Raw genomic sequence first — 24,070 nt, 5'->3', positions numbered from 1 at the left:
TCTTCTTGTTGTATGGGCTTATGGACCTAAGAGTCTCGCAACGGCACAATTCAATACAAGTTAATGCAATCCACAAGCAATGCAACAAATAAAAAGTGTGTGAAGCCTGACCTGAAATAGTTGCTCATGCAGTCCTTCACAAGCTGCCTGACATGGGAATCAGGGCTCTTGGAGACGAGGGCGAACCGGAGGGCCTACACCTTGGCCTTCCACTACAGCCAGACCTGATCTGCAGGGTCTCCACTCTCTTCTCCAGCTCCTCGTTCTTCGCCCTCAGCTCCCGCGTCTTGTCCGGAGGCTCTCCGTGCTCTTCTCTAGCTCCTCCTCCCTGGCCTTCAGCCTCCCCTTGATGCTCTCCACGCTCTTCTCTAGCTCCTCGTTCCTCGCCCTTAGCTCCCACCTCTCGCCCTCGCCCTCCTCCCTTGCCCTCAGCCTCCCCTCGAGCCTCTCCATGTTCTTCTGTAGCTCCTCGTTCCTCGCCCTCAGCGGCTCTATTTCATGCATCAGAAATCGGCGTAACATGATTTCCATTTTCCTGCCTTTCGCGCTGCGTGTGCAAACAGAGACAGACAGTCGGAAAGAGAGATAGGTCCTTAATGATTATTTTTTATATTATTACATATCCGACACCCTTTATATAGATCCCTCTACATCGTGCTGTGTGATTCACTTCATCCTAACGTTATTATTGAGATACCCCGCGGTAAATTACTCAATTCCTAATCAACCTCATAAGCAAACTTCCCATTTATCAAAGCATTCCTAACAAACCCATCAAGAGTTTATTCTATGCTTGTATTTCTTTCCGATAGTATGATAAGGGTGTTAATAGTAGACTTTTAACTACTCACATGGATGTGAATTGTATGAATTAGGTGTACACTTAAGCAATGCATTGTGTACTATTGTTGTTTGGTTAATCACTCATGTAATAGCGAGCTTGAAAATCTATTGAGCCCAACAAAGTGGCTTCAATGTAGCAAGCACCTCATGCATCAGTGAGTCAAGACATTTATTTGGGGTTTGCATGACCCTCTCCCAAAAATGACATCATTCTCAAAGCTAGTACTTAAGATGGATGCTTATTGAAACCCAAAGCAACTTACTTGTACCCAGCTTCTCAAGAGGATTACCACACAACCTACTTGTACCAAGCTTCTCAAGAGGATAGGTTGAGGAGTGTACTAGATAGCCTGCATGAACCAAGCTCAAAGGACTATGCTAGGGGACTATGTTCAAAGGACAATGTGGTGAACAATGCATTACATGAATTTATGCAATGAGGCTAAGTCTCCTCCTAGTGATCTAGAATTGTACACATGCTTTAGTCATTTACTAGAATTTCTTCAAGCTATTTTGATAGAAAAAGATATAGATAATTGCATGTTAGGCTTTAGATTTGCAAGCATTAATCACTACATAAAGGGCGTCATTAAAATTTTTTAGTTGTTATCTTTAAGATAATACACAAATTCAGGTGTATCCACCTATAGGTGGTCTGGATCAACTCAAGCTGGCATTGACCATCCCTCTCTAATTGTTGGCCATTGCCCTAGTTACAATGTGGGAAACAAGAGTCCTACTTCACTTCTAGTGTCTTATACGGTAATCTAGGCTATGGATCTTCAATCTTCATTAATCTCATTGGATTCATGATGCCAAAATTAGGCCTTTCCTGTGCATGTATTTTTGGTCACTATTGCATGTCACTTGGCTCACAGCATACATAATGTAGAAGATAATCAAATGAATTCCTCCATCATATGCTCAGTAATTAAGTCCCCAACCCAAACACATGCATGTTACTTGGCCTATGATAGATATGAACAATCGTAAAGGAGTGTTATAAACTTACTAGCATATAAAGCCCCCAACCCAAACATATGCATGCTCTCTTGATAAAGGGCATGCCTAAGCACAAGTTGTTGACATTGGCACCTTTAAATATCAACAAGTAACCTAACGATCCATTGTTGGTATGTTTTTGTAGTGAACTCATCAATATTCAAGGACTCAAATAATATTCCTAATTATTATCTTGAACATATCTCTTTTAATTTTTTGCATAACATTGATGGCACTCCATCTTTTAATCTATCTCTATTATTCATTTCAAGCTTTAAGTTTTTCCAACCTCACTTATGATTTGAAAAGTTTTATGAAAGTAATTTGGGTTTTATGAAAAGTTTTATGAAAGTAATTTCTTTGTTTCCATCTTGCTTTAACTTTGACATCTCTAGGATTTGGGTTCCTCCTTTTGAGGGTTGTTTGTTTTCTTGGATTTACCCTTCTCAATCTATGAGCTTTTTTCTTTTTACTTCTTTTGTGACTATGTTGCATGAAGTTCTTCCTTATCTTCACTCTTTTCTCCTTGGGCACTTCTTAGCTCCATTCCTTTGCAAAGCACCCATGTTCTTTGCATATAAAGGCTGTAACCAAGAAGAGAGAGAATTCTACATTGACTAGCAACTCAATCACATTAGGATCATTGATGCTAGGAGGCATATTCCACGGTGAAACAAGAGTACTACTTCACTTCTAGTGTCTTATATGATAATCTAGGCTATGGATCTTCAACCTTCATTAATCTCACTGGATTCATGATGCCAAAATTAGGCCTTTCCTGTGCATGTATTTTTTGTCACACTATTACATGTTACTTGACTCACAACATACATAATGTACAAGATAATCAAATAAATTCCTCCATCATATGCTCAGTAATTAAGGTCTGATGCTAAAAATCTTGAAAACACCCAAATTCTTTAGAATCAAGCAACTACAGCTCCAATTTTACTACTTGGAAGCCTAGATCCCTTAGCAACTTTGCTAACTCATTCAATCTTAGGTAAATGAGCTTGCTTTTGCTCACATTAGTCACAACCCCAGATAGCTCTAGAAAACTTTCATACACTTTCATCAAATACATCTACTAGTTGCCTCTCTACTTGCACAATATTGGTAAGTTATTGTTGGCAAAGAATTGGGAGACTAAGTGTCTTCTTAATGGTATAGGAAGCCCCTTGCTTACTCCATGTCACTCAGCAAATTGAAACCACCATAAGCAAATTTTGCTGCACTGATTGAAGCTGAATGATCATCTCATGTCTCAATGACATCAAAGTTCCTAAATTCAAAAATCAAGCGTGCTCAAAGAAGTACTCTATAAGACAAACTCTTCAATAGCATAAGACAAAAAATATATCTACCTCCAAAACATGAACTTTGAAAGTGAATTAAATGACCACCATGTTGACAAAGGAATGATAGACTATGAATGTACAAGTCACAATAGCTGCATAAATCCACAATGTCTAAGACATGCAAAAGCATAACTGAAGTTACAATGATCTTCATTTAATATTGGCCACTGGCACACCTTGAGCATGAAGATTGTAGCAAAGTTTCTCAAAAGATACAACCAACCTATACTGCCTTTGAATAATCTATTGTCAACCGGCTTATGGATGTATGGTACGTTCCAAACTCTGGATGAGGTTGCAAAGCTCAGCAATTTGGAGGCGACAATCTGGAGGCAATCAACATATACAGCAGGAACTGCATCCTTCTTGCTCTGCAGCTTCGCACCATCTAGTTGCACATAAGAAGGTGAATGACCTTGGCCCTTGGTTCAAAGAGAGTGAGAAGTGGAAGAGAATAAAATGTTGATCCCCTTGCCGATAAGGCATCATCTCACATTAGCCCCCCAAAAATGAAGTTGAGCCTCATATATATCCTATTGAATTTGGAGGATCATGTATTAATAACTCCATCTAATGTTTAGAAAAGCTACCCAAATTATTAAGTCCATCTAGCCATAGATGATTGGTCATTAGGATTGAGGTATTCTCACGTTCCTTGATGGGATTTATTTTACTTATCTAATTAGCAAAGGTACCATACTATTACAACATAAAAAAGTAGCTTCCTTTTATTATCATGTTACATAGGGTCCATTAACACAACATCTAGCACATGACAAACACTTTGAAAAACAAAATTCTATTGCACAAAAGATAATATATAAAAACACAATTCCATGAAGTAGTATAAAATCCATCTCCCTACAGAGAAAACAATTGTCTAGCCTAGGATATGAGCTTCCAACCCCATAAGATTGGGTTGTATGTGATTACACTACTTGTGTCAACAACACACAGTAGGGAACTTATTAACTTGGAGCCATGATAAGCTTCCCTTAGCATTAAAGGTATCCTATATAATAGGGTCACTTGGCCTTTTTCCTTCTCAAGCACTCATGTAATCAAAAACACCTATCTCCTAAAAGATCATGGGATCCCAACCCACTAGTGAGTATTTTGGCATCTTATAGGATGCTAAGGCATATTGGGATGGAAATGCCAATGGCTTGAACTACAATGATAAAAATTTTGTCAGATTGTTCCATGAAAAACAATAATTTTAGAGAATAATTTCAAAATATTTTGTTGTAATTAGACAAAATGATAATTTCATAGAGTAATTTTAAAATACTCGTAATAATGTTTTTTGGGGCCATAAATATAGTCGTTGGGATATGATCTTCACAAGTATATATGAATGGTCTTGCTAAAAATTCATGTGTCTATTATTTCTAAGGGTAGAAAAGGGATATGATAGTGCTCATGAATTTTCTTGAGTTGTTCCAAGATTTTTGGGAGCTTTGAATTACCTTTAAGGATTGACTTATAGGAATAAGGGCTAGAGCAAGTTAGGAGGGATTAGAGGGTAGCATAAATAGACTTGTCATGGATGTTACACTTGATGTTTGTCATGACCACAAGATGATACTAGCCAAATAGGTGCCTATAGGAGAAGTTGCTACACAAGATTGCACACATCATAATTTTTGAATTGCCAAATGCATAGCATGATTGAAATCCTCATGGAGAGTACATTAAGATCCTCTAGGGGTTCAGCCTCTCTTGTAGAGATTCAAACCTATGGTTTTTTAACCAACATGGAAGGTTTAAGATGTATAGGAGAGAATAGCCCAACATGCTTTCCTCCCCTCCTTGCTTTTTATAGTGCTCTATTTTAATATTGGCCTTGTTGAGCATGTTCTTAGCACAAAAAGCATGCTTTTCTTTTAGCTCTCTTATTTTTTCTCAAAAGATAAATTCAAAATTTTTTCAATCTTAATTTGTTCTTCTTTTCCTCTTGTGTTTTCCTTTTATTATGATGCACTTTCAATGTTCCATTGAGAATTTGCAAGAGTTTCTACATTGTTTGAATTATTTCACCTACCTTTGAGATTGGTGAGAATTTGATATGCTCCCATCGATACTTTTCTATGGAATTTCTCAACTTCAAACCCTAATAAAATGAGAATATCCAATGAGGATTTCTTTGTTTTGGAGCACTAGTTCTTTGTAAAGGTAATATACTTCCACCCTTGTAAGGCTATTTAGGTGTAGCCTTCTTGTTATTCAAGTCACCTCATAGTGAACCTTAAAGTAGCTTCCCATCTATCATGTTGCAAGCTTCCACATAGAGCTAGCTACAATAGTTAGCAATCACTAGAATCCTTGGTACTTATATTTTTGTGTTAAGACATGAAGTTTATAAGTTTAGTGCTAGTTTGAAAGGTGATAATATTTCATCATACAACTAGCAATGTAGTTTGCTTCATTTTCTATAGCCACATGTTTTGGGCAATGCAATTTAGCTTTTTCTCAATATGGCTACGCGCTTTGCCTTGGTGGTTATTTTTTTCCATGTGCACTTCCATGACCAATATGGTCATACACTTGGTAATGTGCTTTCCTTTTTAATATGGCTATCTAATTTTCATGATCGGGCATATATGATTGTGTGGTTTTCTTGCCATGCACTTTGAATGTTTGCTCTTGTTTCTCATTTGGAAAGTACGGAATATGATGTTAGTGTGTGGAGTTTCTATTTAATCCATTGGTGCAATATGCTTTTTTCTCACTAATATAATCATGAGCTTTGCAATAAGATGGATGTCATGGCCATGATATATGCTTGGTCAATGTGGCCATGTACTTTGCTCAACATTGTAAGTGTTATTGTTGCTAAATGCAATGACTCTATTGTTCGGGCCACACAGTTTGTGTTATTCATGTGTACTAAACATCTTTCTTTTAATTTTCTTTTTTGTTATTGTGATTACCTTTCAACAATTGTGGTCTTGCTTTTGTGTCAATGTGAAAAGCTTAGCTGTGAGTAAGTATTATACAAATGTAAATGCCTAATCAATGAATATTTATTTACTAATTATACCTAGAAAAATCATGAGTTCCAAGTTAACTTGATAGAATATCTATAATTCCCTAGTTAGAGGATAGTACTTGCTAGTTATGACTAGTAAAAAGTAAAATTTTCTAATTAGGTTGATATTATTACTAGTTATACAATAACTTGCTAGATAATGTTGCTAGATAGGGCTTCAATTTTCTAGATACTATCTAGGAAAAGGATGTTACTAGTTAGAAGAGACTAGTGATGGCAAAATTATCTAGTTATAACTAGAAAATTCTACATTCTTCCTAGTTTGGTTAGTAATCTTCCTAGTTATAATGTGAACTTTCTATATAGTAAGTGGTTTAGAGTTTCTTGTGACCTTTGTCCTTACCTTCTTGAAACCATCATTATCAACTTGAATTGAGAAATAGAGAATTGTGATAAACATCATCTTTATCTTATCCTCATTTTACCTTTAATTCCCTATTACATAAAAGTAGGGAATCACATCCTTATAATTCCTTATGTAGGGATTTTCAAAGGAATGTGGGGAATGCTCTATATTCCCTATTATAAGATGTAGGGAACGTAGGGACTTTCAAAGAAATGTAGGGAATGCTCTATATTCCCTATTATAAGATGTAGGGAATGCAATTTCCTAGTTATAGATGGGGAATACGTACTTGTCTACATAGGAAATATTGGAGAATTTCCTATATTTCACCAAATTGCCTATGTGGGGAACGATTGAAAGTTCCTTGTGATATACTTATACATCATCTTTTATTGCAAACCTGCTCCACTTAATAAGCCATAGAAATTCATCAGGAGAAGATACTCCATAGCCATCCGATAACATCCTCGTAGTCTCGTCTTTTTCAAATCTGTGATGAGCAGGAGATGGACAAAGCATCAAATCTTCATCTTTCGCAATCTCAAATTGTCATCTTGGTCATCCTTCATATTGCATCAGCTTCGCCGTCAGCTTTTGATTTCATGAGCCACGACTGCTACTGATCATCCCTTCTTTCTGCTGTAATAGTTGACTTTGTCTTCAACATTTCTGCTTCCGCCGTCTTCTGTGGCATCAGCGTTCTCGTCTAATTCTTTGTCTTCTATAGCAATGTTACTGCTTCCGTCGTCCTTTCACTGCTTCATCCTTCTTTACGATCATGTTGTTTCGTCATTGCAGCTCTTCATCATTCCACTTCTCGTAATCTCTTCACTGCAGCTTCGTCCTTGTCTTCGAGCTCGCCGAAGTCTCTTCGTTCTCCTCTGTCACAGCAACAGTCGCCGATTCTTCGATGCAGTCCTTCTCTCATCCTCGTCCTCGTCCTGAACTTCTCTATTGCAGCAGTGTCCGCCCTTTCGAGCTCCCTCATCATTCTATTCGCCGTTGCCACCTTGTTCACAGCAACATCCGTCGATGATTCGATGCAGTCCTTCTCTCGTCCCTGTCCTCGTCCTTTCACTTCTCCTTTGTCATTCTTTTTTTCCCCCCATGTTCATTGCAGTCTTTTATAAAGCTTAAGAAAAAGCTCCCCTCCAGAATATCGATCTGCTTCTTTCTATAAGGCGCCAACGAAGAAAAAACTTCAAAAAACTTCAGAAAATATCATTGATACTTTCCTCCTAGAAAAAAAATTCAGGAAGCATCGTCAATGATGATGTCTTTTTGCTGCTCCTCGATATCTCATGAATTTCAGAAAAAAATGAGGCCACCATCTTTTGAACGTCTAATATCATCTTCATAGTGATGCCTAAGTTCAAAACTTGCTGAATGGTCTCAACATTATCATCATGGAGGATCAAAAAGGAACTTCAAACCACCACAGCCATCGGACTTCTATTCCTTCCTTTCAAGCACTTCATGTAAGACAATGGCAAGTAATCGCATTCCTTCCTTTCAAGCACTTCATGTAAGACAATAGCAAGTAATCACAAGCCTTGCTTGGCAAACAAAAATATAGCTTGACTTTTCAAATAAAACTCAATAAGTCCATCCAACTTGAAAAGTTGTTACAACAAGCTCAAGGAAAATAATGGATACATATTGAAACCCATACCTAGCCTATGTTCAAAGGAAGCTGCCTAGTAAGGATAGGGAAATTCCGAAGCTTTGATATTACAAGCTTTTATACTTTCAAAGTTTTGCCATTGTTCACAACGTAAGCAAATTTAAGGTAAATATTTTCTAACGACACCAGTAGATGAGCTTAATAGTAGCTCCATAATCAAGCTCCTCTGATGGATCTTACGTCCCTTCCAAGCCTTGAATAAATCTTTTGTGGGTTCAATCAACCTGAAATTTCCTTCATGTTTCTTCCATGCAATGTATCCTACAAAACTGCATTGTGGATTTTCATGCCCAATCACTCATGCAATGTCAAATCCATGATTTGCCACCAATCAAACGATGTCCTCAAAAAATTATGAATGCACTGAGGAGAATGCGCCTAGCCTAACTACAAGTGCTCGTGTGTCATGGAAATGCAAACACGAAAGAAACACACAATGGAAAATAAACTCATAATGATGTTGAGTAAAGAGTCCAAAATCTTGGCAGAAAACTCCGCTCTCAGGTTTGCAGTGGTAGACACGCAGCATCACGACAACGGGCAACACCCGAAGCTTTATAAATACCAAATCTTTGCATGGACTGAAATTACTACCTCAACAAATGCAAGTGCCATCGAAGATCCAAATTGCTAATGGAGCTTATGAGTCAAGCAATGAAATGTGCCTACACACTCCTATCACCTTATCTCCTTCATGTACCATACAAGTGGACTTGATTAATTTAGAAATGGGACCTATAGATGTTGTCATTGAGATTGTGATTGGTTAAAGTCTATTGAAATTTTTTCATTAGACTTGGAAAATATGCAAATGGAGTTCAAATGGAATGAATAGCATATAGAATTGAAGGGAATTGGTAAAAAACAGTTGGGACTTATATCCATAAAGAAGTTACTGCCCAATACAAAACCCATCAACAAACCTCCCTATCGCTTGTCAAAGTTTGAAAGGGAAGAGGTGGAGCGACAAGTCAAAGAGTTGCTGCAAATAGGTTTAATTTAGCCAAGTCAATCTTTATTTGCATCTCTTGTGCTCTTGGTTAAGAAGAAGGATTGATCTTTTTGCATGTGCATTGATTATAGGGAGTTAAACAAGTCAACAGTGAAGGATAGATACCCAATTCGACGTATTGATGACCTTTTGGATGAGCTCAAAGATGCAAAGGTCTTTACCAAGATTCAAGTTATCACCAAATTAGAATGAAGGAAGGAGATGAGTATAAAATAGCATTTAGGACTGAAAGAGGGTTATACCAATTCTTGGTCATGTCATTTGGGCTTTCAAATGCACTTGCTACTTTTCAAGCTCTTATGAGCAAAATATTGCAGTCCTTCTTGTTCAAAAAAATCTTGGTATTCTTTTACGATACCCTCATTTATAGAAAATCCAAGGAGGAGCATTTGATGCATGTACGAGACGTCTTTGACATATTAAAAAGACACACACTCTTTGCCAAAATGTCAAAGAGTTCTTTCATGGAAGATGAAGTGGAATACTTGGATCACATTATAGGAGAGCAAGGCATTTGAGTGGATCCCAGCAAAGTGAAATGCATCAAAGAGTGGCCTACTCCTATGAATTCTACTTCTTTGAGGGGTTTCCTTGGATTATCTTCCTTCTATAGGAGGTTCATAAAAAATTATGCTCATGTCGTGGCTCCTTTGACCGATAGGTTGAAGAAAGAGACTTTCTTTTGGGACTCCACAGCTGACAAGTGTTTCAATGAGCTAAAATCTCTCTTAGTTTCAGCACCTATCCTTGTATGCTTGGATTTCTCTAAGGAATTCATTATATATGCAGATGCTAATGCGAGGGGAGTTGGGGCTATTCTATATCAAGACCATGGAGTTATAGCCTATGAAAGTCACAAGCTTGATGATAAGGAGTGTCAACTACATGTCTATAAACAGAAGATGTTGGCAATCTTGCATGTTATTAAAAAGTGGTATCATTATATATATGGTAGTCATTTCAAGGTTAAAAGTGATCACCATGTGCTGAAATATTTCCTTTCCCAACCAAATTTGCCCCCTAAAGAAAGGAGGTGGCTAGCTACTCTTCAAAGCTATGATTTTGAAATATCATATATGACTGGAAAAGATAATATTGTGGCTAATGCTTTATCAAGAATGTGGGCATGTTCCATCTCTACAAATTTAATCGTGCATAAGGATTGGATACATGATATCCAAGAAGAGTATTTGCTTGATGGGCAAGCATCAAAGATGATGAATGAATTTTAGCAAGGAAAAAGAGAAGAGTATCCCAATTTCAAATGGCACAACGTTCTTTTATGATATCATGGTAGAGTCTACTTAACACCACAATCTTCTTTCAAAGATCATATCTTGCATGAGAGGCACTCTTTACCTTTAGTGGGACACCATGGATTGTTCAAAACATTTGACAATATCCATAAGAGCTTCTATTGGAAAGGCATTTGGAGGGATGTCAAGGATAATGTTATGCAATGTCTTTTGTGTCAACAAAATAAGGACTCCTCTCTTCCACCCTTCGGCCACTCCCTATTTCTCAAGGCAAGTGGATTGATATTACTATAGATTTTATTGTGGGATTACCTACAAATAAGCGTGGGTGGAACATCATTTATGTGGTTGTAAACCGGTTGACTAAATCAACTCATTTCATCCTCATCAAGGCTCAATATACAGCAAAGCAAGTGGCTAAACAATTTATGGAATGTATTTTTAAGATCCATGGTATGCCATTGAATATCGTATCCGATCATGATACTAAGTTCATGGAAATTTTTGGAGGAGCTTATTCACTTCTATGGGAACAATTTTGACTCCTAGTACGACATATCATCCCTAAACAAATGGACAAATGGCCAAATAAAGCATGTCAATAAATGGTTGGAATTCTACCTTTGACATTTTTTCCATGACACTCAAGCTTCATGGAATAAATGGCTACATCTTGCTGAGTTTTATTATAATAACACTCATCATATGAGCATTGGCATGTCTCCATTTGAAGCGCTTTATAATGGATATAAAGTGCAAATACCTTCAACTCTCTTTCATGAAGATGTGAATCCACAAGCCAAGGCTGAAGTTGAGAAAATGGAAGCTCTTTTACATCAATGCAAAGAAAACATTAGAAATGCACAAGATGTTATGAAGGCTTATGCTAATGAAAAGAGGAGGCCTTCGGCGTTTGAAGAAGGAGATTGGGTATTTCTTAAAGTTCCTAAATCTAGGTATGCTTCTCTCAAAGACGATCATAAAAATTTGGCTCATCGTTACTATGGGCCTTATCAAATCCTCAAACGATTCGGCGAGCTTTCATATAAGCTTGATTTGACTTCTTCAACAAGGATTCATTCTACCTTCCATATTTCCCAACTTAAGAAATATATGGGTCTAACCATCACATTTTTAGAGGAGTTACCTCCCATAGATGAAGATGGTCTCATCATTTATTAGCACGAAAAGATTAGTGACAAAAGAAAAACGGTTTTAAGGAATTTTTTATTTCTAGAATACCTTATTAAATGGCAAGGTTTTCCCATGGAGGAGTTTACTTGAAAACCATCATCATAGCTTGATTCTTTTCCATGGCTTTTGCATGAAACAGAGTAAAATCTGAACAGGACAATTTGCTGTGTAAAAATTTTGTCATAAAAATAATTGGTCTACTATCATCCAAATTGGATATTTATGGCATGGTTGGATACTAGGGATTGTCCTCTACATTTCTATAGCTCACACATGGTGATTGGATATTTCTTCTTCAAGTTATGTCCATCCTTGTGCAGCGACATGTTTATTACCATGAGAACTATCCTTGCTAATCAAGTTATGATTGTCAAGTTGAAATAGATCGATGAGGCAGGAATGTGGTGGAAACAATGGTGTAAAGACCAAGGACTTGCCGAGATAGCTATTACTTGGGAAAAGCTGAAAGAAGTTGTGTGTAGTCGATATTTGCCACCATCTTATCGTACGCTAAAAATGAATGAGTTCTTTAACTTAAGACAGCTGGGAATGAGCCTAGAGGCATATTACTCAAAGTTTATATCACTACTTAAGTATATACCTTACATGGCTATTTCTCAGCAGGTGTCTAAGTTTTGTCATAGACTGAATGCTCCTCTAAGAACACATGCCTTGAATCTATGCCCCAAACTGATATGCAAGATGCGTTGATTTGCCATGGGAACTACCCTTACTAATCAAGCTATGATTGTCAAGTTTAAATTGATCGATGAGGCACACATGTGGTGGAAACAATGGTGTAAAGACCAAGGACTTACCGAGATAACTATTACTTGGGAAAAGCTGAAAGAAGTTGTGTGTGGTCGATATTTTCCACCATCTTATCGTACGCTAAAAATGAATGAATTCATTAACTTAAGATAGCTGGGAATGAGCCTAGAGGCATATAACTCAAAGTTTATCTCACTACTTAAGTATATGCCTTCCATGACTATTGCTCAGCAGGATTGAATGCTCCTCTGAGAACACATGCCTTGAATCTATGCCCCAAACTGATATGCAAGATGCATTGATTTGCGCAGTGCCTCTTGTTCAAGAGATTCAGTCAAAGCCAAGGAACAATCAACTCTGGAATCAAAACAAAGGAACTTCATGGGGCTACGTTAAGTGAGCCCAAGGTCAGCATTTGGTCAAGGAAAGAGGGCCAAAACAAATGCAGTCAAAAACTTCATACCTATTGAAAGTAATTCAGGAGTACCTAGGTGTTTCCATTGTAATGAGCTAGGCCACTTTAAAATACAGTGCCCAAAGCTTGGTCAGATTCCTCGCTAGTACAAAGGTAAAAACCAAGGAAAAGCATCTATTGTAATTCTTAAAGATATTGAAGAAGAGGAAAACCCAACTATGGAAGCCAATATGCAGAGGCCATCAATTTACAACCACCCTCCATAAGAAAGGCCCAAATTGCCAATTTTCGGTGATTCAAATACCAGTAGAATATTAGGGTAAGTCCTTTAAAATTCTGATTGACTGTGGAAGCACACACTCATTCATGTCACCAAAGTGTGCTGAGAAATTATGTATAGACACAATACCTACATCTAAATTGCTTGTGGAACTTAATTGCCAATGGAAAATAAATATTATCTACTCAGCAAACTTGCAAAGTGACATTTAACCTGGGAAGTAATCTCTCTCAAATGGGATTTAGAATCATGAATTTAGGGGCCTATGAATGTCTATTGGGTATGGACTAGCTAATTCCCAATGACACACATATTCAATGCAAAAAAGGCCAGGTGACTTTTCAAAACCTAAAGGGGAAAAAACTAATGACCCAAGGTGAGGCAAGAAAACCCAAGATTCATCTAGTCAAATCCTCTTGCATAATAAAAGGGTTAAGAAAAGGATTACTTGTGTATCTCATAAAATTAAATAGTGTTGAGCAGAATAATCAAGACGAGGGAGAGCTGTATTGATTGAAGGAATATGATGACATATTTCCTAGAAGAGCTGACTGAGTTATCACCTCGAGAAGTCGATCACGAGATCAAATTTGAACTAGGAGTTGCTCCAATCACTATGAGTCCGTATAAAATATCTATCCCTAGAGTAATTGAGCTAAAAAATCAACTCAAGCAGTTATTGGATCAAGGATACATTAGACCTAGTAATTTTCCATGAGGAGTCCCAGTATTGTTTCAAAAGAAAAAGGATGGAACTCTCTACCTTTGCATTGATTACTGAGATCTAAACTAGGTAACAATCAAGAATAAGTATTCGATCCCACGAATAGACGAGCTCGTCTATTCGATCCCACGAATAGACGAGCTCGTCTATTCGATCCCACGAATAGACGAGCTAGGGGAAAAAATCTTTTCCAAGATTGATCTTTGATCTGGTTATTACCAAATAAGGATCAAGGAAGAAGATATCCCTAAAACTGCCTTCAATACTAGATATGGTGATGAGTTTGTCCTAGTCTTCTTTGATGACATCCTAACGTACCCCAAGAGCTTAACAATACCTAAAGTCGAATGACGATAAATCCTTGTGAGAAGCCTCCAAGTTCTCTGGGACCACCCTACCGTAGGACCAACCCATCACGGATTCCACCCAACCGCTTCCCTTGATAGCTTTAGTTTTCTAATTAGGTCCTACCACATTTATGTGCGACATTTAAAATCAGCTTCATTAATTAAGCCTTTAAGGGAATATGATTTGTTCGCATAATTTATAGCACACACACGAAAACAAAACAAGCAGTCCTTTTGACAAACAATTTTCTTAACTTATCTTCAAGTTTATCTTTGTCTCTTGCCCATATAAGAGAATTATGTATCCTTTCTGTCCAACAGAAGTACCCAATCCAAATCACATGGCACCATAATTTTTATCCTTTATTTAGAATAGGATCTTCCAATGCCCTAGACATTGGGATCATGGTAGTCTACAATTCCGTTCTGGTCTAAGCAAGGGGTATCTAGAGCTCCACTGACCCCAAGAGACCTAAGAGTGAGACACAACTTCTGTGGTTGGCCTTTTCACCACTCGACCTTTGGCCTGTGAATTGAGTAGTGCCCTCTTAGGGTAATTCGCAGTGCGATCTTGGAGATGATCCACTCATGCAAAATATCCCTCCTTAATTAATCCAATTAAAAATCAAGCATAATCAAGGCAATCAACCTAATATCATCTTCTAGTGAAACATTCCTTTATTTTCCATGGCTACTTGTCATTACTGACCTTTGCTATGCTTTTACCATCAAACACAAGCACTTGCAATATTTATCCAAATCACAATACAACAATCAATTGATTGTAAAAATTATTTAGGGTGTTGTTCAATCAACCAATAAAACTAATTGTATTTTTTCCCAAACAATACAAGAATAGATGTGATAATAATTCCATCACATATTCGCTCTCTCCCTTGGGATCAAAGAGTGATTCTACACAAAATTTACTTAATACTTGTATGCACAACTCCTAATGTTATTATTTTTACGCTTATGCTATTCATGACCCCTTACCGATTGCTCTATCAACGAATAAGCCATATGTAACTAAGTGAATTTAACTTCCCTTGATACATGCACTTTTCAAGCTCCATCTTTCAAATATGCGAGAAGAGGCCTATTCCTTCCCATGACCTATTCTCGTACATCATAGTATGGAGCCTAATGTATCTCATGCAAGAATCAAAGCAAGCATTTATCAATTTAGAAATACATTACTTACGATCGGAACCGTGGTTGGATTGGTAGTGATGCCCTCGCCTGAGGCTCCGTTGCTTGTTGAGGGATTGCTATCTACGCATGAAATTTTCCACTTGGGGGCCATGATCTTCTTCTCTTTTAAACATGACTTGCACAAGACTTTAGCGGCCACTTACTCAAGAGGAGGGAAATTGGGAAAAATTAGCTTGCGGGTTAGGGAATGAGCTCAGGGGAAAGAAAAAGAGAGAAGGCATGTGGCCACCCTCTAAGGAGGGGAAAAGGGAGGAAGAACCGTCTCTCTCTCTCTCTCTCTCTCTCTCTCTCTCTCTCTCTCTCTCTCTCTCTCTCTCTCTCTCTCTCTCTCTCTCTCTCTCTCTCTCTCTCTCTCTCTCTCTCTCTCTCTCTCTCATAGCCTCTCGGGGTCTCCTTCCGCTTCCTTATGCCTCCCCATGCCTCATATTTATAATGAATTAGAAAAGAGGGGATGTAGTTGGGAACAAGAGTTCTCAATGGAGGGGATCTTGGAAAAATCAGTGATCTCATGCTCAGATCATAAATCTGATGGTTCCATTGGCTCCAAAAGGGGGGTAAAACCCCAAGGCACTTATTTAGAAATCTCTCAAATTACTCATCTCTCTCCATGTTTTTGAAGTGTTGTTTACTGTATGTAAACTGTAATCGCTACGCGATTTCGCCAATCTCTCTCTCTCTCTTTTCTTTTTATAAAACCTCCAAAATTAACTAAAATATCACTTGCCTTTTTCTTTTTAAATGACATCTAGTTCTAGAAATTCCCATATCTTCTTAGGATAATATCTAAAATACACTAGTTTTTTACCCAAAAATCTAATATCTTCGCTCCATCCATACTATACACATTAACATTAGTGATTAGTATGGCTCATAACTCTCGTTCACATTGTAACTCTTGTGAAGGGTGGCTACGGTCCTTGTCAATCTGAGAAAAATACCAGATTTACGACTCTTGATTTTTTTAACATATATTTTTAATTAAACAAAAATCGTTAATTATTAACATTAGTTAGTCTTTAGTTAGTAATATTACTAACTTATTAATTCACCAACTAAATTTTAAACTAACCAACTAACCTTTAATTGTGTGGAAATATTACATCCTCCTCCCCTTAGAGAAATCCAGATGTCCTCATCTTGAGAGAACTAGGGGTTTCATTCTGGAATTTGTGGGTTATGGGCCCACCACGCTTCCGTTGCGCTACTCTAGTCCCACAAGTACTTGGCTTCAAAACCAGTGCAACTCATATTACACGAGTTAATTGTAGTTACAAGAGAAAGGTTTATTCCAAATATAATTTGTATTACATATTGGTAAAATTTCTAGAATTGCTAATCATCCTGGAAAGGTGTAGTGGGTTCTAGGTCTTCGTCTTCATTTGATTCCTCTATATGTCCATAGACTACGCCTGTGTAGCTTCATTTTCTTAGGGGCTCAATGTCTTTTGGACTTAAGTCAGGGCAGTCTACTTGGATGTGCCCTAGCTCATTGCAATGGAAGCATTGACGGTAGGGACATCTCCTATGGATGTGCCCTATCTCTCCGCACGTGTGGCATCTAATGCCCAGATCCCATGAATCCTCTTTGTCAAATTGCTCGATTTAAGTTCTTAGATGATTGGCTTTGCTCAAAGTAATGCATCTTGCAAGTCCATGGGACGCATTGCTTCTAAACGGTGGTTTAGAGGAGTGTTCAAGCAATGGCAAAACTTGGATACTTGCTGCACAATATCCATAGATGGTGCGCATTTTAATAGGTTACAAACTTCGAGTAGTAGGCTTCCAAGGTTAATTCCAGCTGCTTGAGCTTGAAGAATTCATTCATCTTCAAAGTCTAGTAGGTCGGTGGAAGGCATTGTCTACGTACAACATCTTTCAGCTAAGCCCAAGTGACAGCAACTTTGGGAATACCTTGATCTTTGCACCATTGCTTTCACCATAACCGAGCCTAGCCAACCAACTTAAGCTTGGTTATCATTACTTGATTAGTAGAGGCAGTTTCCGAAGTAGAGAAATAGTCATCCATCAACAATCCATATCTCCGCCTCTATTGGGATGTCTATTCCTTCCCCATCAAACTCAGGAGCCATAATTTCCTTAAGAAGGAGTTTCTTCTCTTGCATGTGAGCATTCGTGGGTGTAAAAGGCACCTAACAATCAAGCCATACCACTTAGGTTATTTTTTTTAGGATACATCTACAAACCATACATTAATCAATCACATATCATTTAAAAGTTTGCCTCTGATACCGACTGTAATGTGCCTGCCTATCGGGTATCCAAGCACGTTTAAGCGGTCCATTAAGAAACGAATCTAAGCATCACCACTCGTCCTAGGTAATGTTTCCAAGTTTGTCGCCTAGGGTTTTTCAAGTCCGCCTCCCAATGGAACGTTCACAGCTGAACCCACTAGGATCAACCTAAAATCTGGGTTCCTAGGGCCAAGGTCTCCTAACAACATTCTAGCATTGGGTTTTGGACATTCTACTTTATGTAGAGATACCTAATCCATACCGCACTTGGTTTACAGAGAATGGGAAACGAGAGGGATGTGCCGCTCAACCTCTCTGCCCGCAGGGCATGAATCAAGTTCTAACTTAACAATACCTAAAGTCGAACAGCGATAAATCCTTGTGAAAAGCCTACGAGTTCTCCGACACCGCCCTGGACCCGTCTGGGATTCTGCCTAGCCACTTCCCTTGATAGCTTTAGTTTTCTAGTTAGGTCCTACCACATTTATGTGCAACATTTAAAATCAGCTTCATTAATTAAGCCTTTTAGGGAATATGGTTCATTTGGGTAATTTATAGCACAAACACGAAAACAAAACAAGTATTCCTTTTGACAAACAATTTCCTTTACTTATCTTCAAGTTAATATTTGTCTCCTACCCATACACGAGATTTATGTATCCCTTTTGTTCAATAGAAATATTATGATACTATGGTCAAATCACATGGCACCATAATTTCCATCCTTTATCTAGAGTAGGATCTTCCAATATCCTAGACGTTGGGCTCATGGCAGTCTACAATTCTATGATGGTCTAGGCAAGGGGTGTCCAGAGCTCCGCTGACCCCAAGTGACATAGGAGTGAGACACAACTTCCATGGTTGGCATTTTCACCACTCGACCTTCGGTCCCCGTGAATCGAGCAGTGCCCTCTTGGAGTAATCCGAGGTGTGATCTTGGAGATGATTTACTCGTGCAACATATCCCTCCTTAATCAATCAACCTAATATGATCTTCCAATGAAACATTCCTTTATTTCCCATGGCTACTTGTCATTACTGACCTTTGCCATGCTTTCACTATCAAACACAAGCACTTGGAATATTTATCCAAATCACAATGTAACAATCAATTGATTGTAAAAACCATTTAGAACCAACAAAACTAATTGTATTTTTTTCCAAACAATACAAGAATAGACGCAATAATAATTCCACTGCATATTCACACTTCCCCTTGGGATCAAAGAGCACTTCTATGCAAAATTTACTTAATACTTGTATGCATAATTCCTAATGTTATTATTTTTACGATTATGCTATTCATAACCCCTGACCAATTTCTCTATCAATGAATAAGCCATACGCAACTAAGTGCAATTAACTTCCGTTGATACAATATGTGAGAAGAGGCCTATCCATTCCCATGACCTATTCTCGTACATCATAGTATGGAGCCTAATGTATCTCATGCGAGAATCAAAGAAAGAATCTATCAATTTAGAAATACATTACTTATGACCGGAACTGCGGCTGGATTGGTAGTGATGCCCTTGCCTGAGGCTTCGTTGCTAGTTGAGAGATTTCCATCTGTGCTTGATATTTTCAGCTTAGGAACCGTGATATTTTTCACTTTTAAACATGACTCGCACAAGACTTCAGCAGCCACTTGCTGGAGAGGAGGGAAATTGGAAAAAATGGGCTTGCGAGTTAGGGGATGAGATCGAGGAAAAGAAAAAGAGAGAATGTGTGTGGCCATCCTCTAAGGAGGGGGAAAGGGGGGAAGAACCTTCTCTCTCTCTCTCTCTCTCTCTCTCTCTCTCTCTCTCTCTTTGAGCCTCTCTCATAGCCTCTTGGGGTCTCCGTATGCTTCCTTGTGCCTCCCCAGGCCTCATATTTATAATGAAGAGAAGAGGGGATGTGGCTGAGAATAAGAGTTCTTGGTGGAGGGGATCTTGGAAAAATCTATGATTTGATGCTCAGATCATAAGCTTGATGGTTCCATTGGCGCAAAAAGGGGGTAAAACTCCAAGACACTTGAGACACTTGGTTAGAAATCTCTCAGATCACTCCTTTTTCTCCCTGTTTGAAGTGTTGTTTATTGCGTGCAAACTACGCTCGTGGTGCGCACAATTTCACCAATCTCTCTCTCTCTTTTCTTTTTATAAAATCTACAAAACTAACTAAAAAATCACTTATCTTTTTCTTTTTAAATGACATCCAGTTCTAGAAATTTCCATATCTTCTTAGGATAATATTTAGAATATCTAAAATATACTAGTTTTTTGCCCAAAAATCTAATATTTGGACCATCCATACTATACACATTAACATTAGTGATTAATATGGCTCATAACTCTCATTCACATTGTAACTCCCGTGAAGGGTAGCTACGGTCCTTATCAATCCGAGAAAAATATTAGATTTATGACTCTCAATTTTTTAATATATATTTTTAATTAAATAAAAATCGTTAATTATTAACTTTAGTTAGTTTTTACTTTAGTTAGTAATCTTACTAACTTATTAATTGACAAACTAACTTTTAAACTAACCAACTAACCTTTAATTGTGTGAAAATATTACAAGACCCTTGGTCCGAAGTCTGGAATCTAAAGCAACGTTTTTATCAAGAAAGTGGCTCCAAACGCTAGACTTCGGACTAAGAGTCTGCTTTTTTTTTTTCAAAAAAAGATTTGGACTCTTGGTCACCTACGAGTGCACGTGTGAAGTTTCATCACATTCCAATACATTTTGGTATTTTAAAAATTATCCCATACCAAAATTATGGATGGATTGATAATCGAGAAGTCAACATTGCGACTACTGGCCCTTCAAAACCTCTCACCACATAGACTATACAGAGGCATTCGGAGTAAATTTGCAATAAGAAATAGAAAATTTTCACCTATTTTTCTTATTGAAATTGATAGTGCTAGCAAAAACTATAAGTAATAGTTAAAATACAACAAAGATACACAGTCAAAGTTGAGAGCAAAGGACAAGAGTAAAAATTTAATTCATATTTTAAGGGGGCATACAACAGTTTTGCATTGGGACATAGTCGTATGTCCAATGCATGAGGAGAACATTATGCCAAAAAAGATAACATTACAAACTGTGTATATTCCATTGGAACAAATGCATCCTTCATTGCTTGAAGATTTCTTACAAGTTGAAAGTCCTTGGGAGTTACAATGATGTGCTTCGCATGTATTAGATAACACTGAGCATTAGTCATCAAGTCAACCAAAAAGGCATGTGCATCACATTGTAGAGTATGAAGACATTCTTTTGTGAAGAAATCGGGTCTATCTTGATCTTGTGCCAAAAACCATCTCCTGCTTTTTGTGTAGTAGAGGTCTTGCACAATCTCGCGAAAACACAATACTAGTGAATTTGGGAATCTCCCAATTTCCATTTTTTGAATACTAAAAAGGTGGCACCCAGATAACATGCCCATAATTTTCTCAAAACCATATGATCTAACCTATCATTGGAAAGTGCTTGAAAAATGGAATCTATTGAGCTATAGAGCACTCAATTTGGAGTTATATTGTTCAAGTTATGACAAATCCAAAGATTTGACCATGTGTCACAAACTTATGGAAAATTCCCATATTTCCCAATATGGTGTTCGAAAAAGTCTCGAGAAGCTCACCTTTGGAATGATGAGATCAAAAGAGCATTGATACCTCCTGATTTCTCTCATGGCCACTGTACTTGGTTTCCACTTGCGTTTCTTATGGGGATGCTGAGGAGGACCCTTTTGAGGGTGGCTTGAGGAAGCTAGATTGTTAGATTGAGAAGGAGGTGCATCTGAGCTAGTAGATGCTCCAAGGGAATAAACATGATATGGGGCTTTGAGTGGAAGCTTCTTTGTAGCTACATCAGGCCTAGCCATCTTTCCTACATAAGAAATGTGAGAACTCAATGAATAAGTGTCACATGCCTACCTGACAATTTCCTAGCAACACATTTGTCAGTCCATCCAGGATCTATTCTAGACGGCTTCACTCAACACGCGAGAATGTACCGGGTCTATCGTCTATGTTTTCCAAAGTCCACCTTGTAATGGAAGGTACTGGCCGTCCCTACGAGGATCAACCTGCAAGCTCAGGGTCCTAATTTGACAATTGAGTTCTCTATACATCAGCTAACTCCATCGAAGGTGTCCCACAAGGGCTTCTCATCTGACTAGAGTGATCGTCGTTACTCTTGCTTCATGGAGTGCAATGCTTTTTCCCGGTAACTGGTTAGGATTTAGGGATCCTTAATGGAGTTCTGGTAGAGCTACCACACCTTTCCCCTAAGATAATTTTTTATCAAGGTTTTAAGACTTGACCCTAGGTAAGTCCATGCTTGACTCTACCTTATTTTTCGTAAGTAACATTTCATTCAATCTCTTGAGAGAAGCTCCCAGCTTGCTGAGACCACTCATCTGTAGGATGGATCCGTTAGGGATCTCGCCCACCCGCTTTTCACAAATGTTTTTATTTAGTTTTATGATTACCTATCACATTAAGTTATGGTATATAAAAGCAGCTTCATTAATTAACCTGATATCATAGGTTCCTTTGTATAATTTTACGGCACAACGCAAAGAGAAAATAGACTTTTGGCAAAATATATTTATTTATTATTTCACAAAGTTATTTATGATTATTTTTCCCTTCTATCTACGTAGAAGATAAACCTCTGTTCACTAGAAAATCCCTTTTTTCTACACAGAAGAAAAGAAACCCCCAATATTTTCGTCCCTTCACTGGTACTGAGGACTCCAGGATCCCATCCTAATTTGTGGGAGGTTCAAGCAATTCCTAGGAGCAATTGAGAGATTTACGGCTAAACCCCCCTGGCACTCTCGCCTCCTCCTGCCTAACGGATTCCTCATTGAGAGACCTCTCACCATTGAGGCCGGTCCAAAGCTCCTCACGAAGGTACAAAACAATCCCCCTTGGAGCAGGGTTTTGCGTCTAGCCGTGGGAGAGACATAGCATGATATTTTCTCTTATTATCTTGATTATATATTTACAATCAAATCTAACTACTATGCACAATCAATCTTTCCTGTGCAACCATCAATGCATGCAAAAATTTATAAAAAAACACTAGCAAGTGTTTTTAGCATAGGAAGTAGCCCCATCCAAATCTAGGGTTTGTCTTTTAAGATCCCACCTTATTCTTAGATTTTCACTTCCTACTTGCAACTCTTTTTCGGGATACGCAAGTTATTTTGTGAATCTGTTTAATTATGAAAATTCTATTTTATCCTCATGAACAATTTGTTCTTTCCGCCCTGAAAGATAATATGGGCATTTATGCCTAGCAGGCAATTCATGTGCTACCATGCCCTAACCCATGCTTGGCAGGGTTTCAAATGCTTTTTCAAGTTTGTTTAGACTTTAGGATTTGTATCAATTCTTACAATTTTCCAATAAGTTTTTCAAACTTTTGACATTTATTTAATTTTCTAATACTAATAGTCTCAGGGTTGTTGAGTATTTCATAATTTTTTAGCTTCAACATTCTCGATATTTTAGGTTAGGTTTTCTTATTGATTCATATGTGGGCCAACTCATGATAATGACACTCTCACTAATATAATCATTAATATTATGTGTGTTTTCAAAAAGAAATAATTTTTACAAAATCTACTCATTTTATATGGTTTAATCAACAATGTTTGACCATTTGCTAAACTTTTTACTAAACTTTTAATGTTATCTAGAAAGATCAATTTTCATTTAGCTATGTCCTAAGTATAATGGTGATTGCTTTTCTCAAAAATTTATTCCAAGCAATGCAAAAATCATAAATACAATTTTTTTTTCATTTTTTAAACATCAAATTATATTTCCACGCACCTAATTTATGTGTGTCTAGTATATATTTTTCTATACAATTTTCTCTTGATTTAATGCATTGATTATTTCATGATATTATCTGAATGCTTTTTCATAAATTATTATAAAATTCATATGTGTCTATTTACCATTAGCAAAATGAAATAGAGATAGTCACTTTTAGAAAAAGTTTATAAAATATTTCTTTCCCTAACAACGTCTATCTTTTTTATGTTATTATGATCACATGCCAACCGTACCACTATGCATAGTGTGAAAAACTCTAGAGTGCATCATCATTTAGCTTTCTTTATTGATCTAGAGAGGCAATGCCATATAAGTCATTAATGTCACTATCTGTAGTGTGGATGGTTCAAAAATACTAGTTTTTTGGACAAGTTTAGCAAATTTTTGATATTATCTCTTCTAAATATCCAAAAACACTAGACAACTTCTAGAATAGGATTACATGTAAAAAAAGTGTTTTTAAGCAG

This window comes from Lygodium microphyllum, chromosome 24, assembly GCF_053477565.2.
Source record: "Lygodium microphyllum isolate KBCC chromosome 24, Lygodium_microphyllum_v1.1.10, whole genome shotgun sequence".
In the NCBI taxonomy this organism is placed as follows: domain Eukaryota; kingdom Viridiplantae; phylum Streptophyta; class Polypodiopsida; order Schizaeales; family Lygodiaceae; genus Lygodium; species Lygodium microphyllum.
This window is presented reverse-complemented; position numbering follows the sequence as displayed.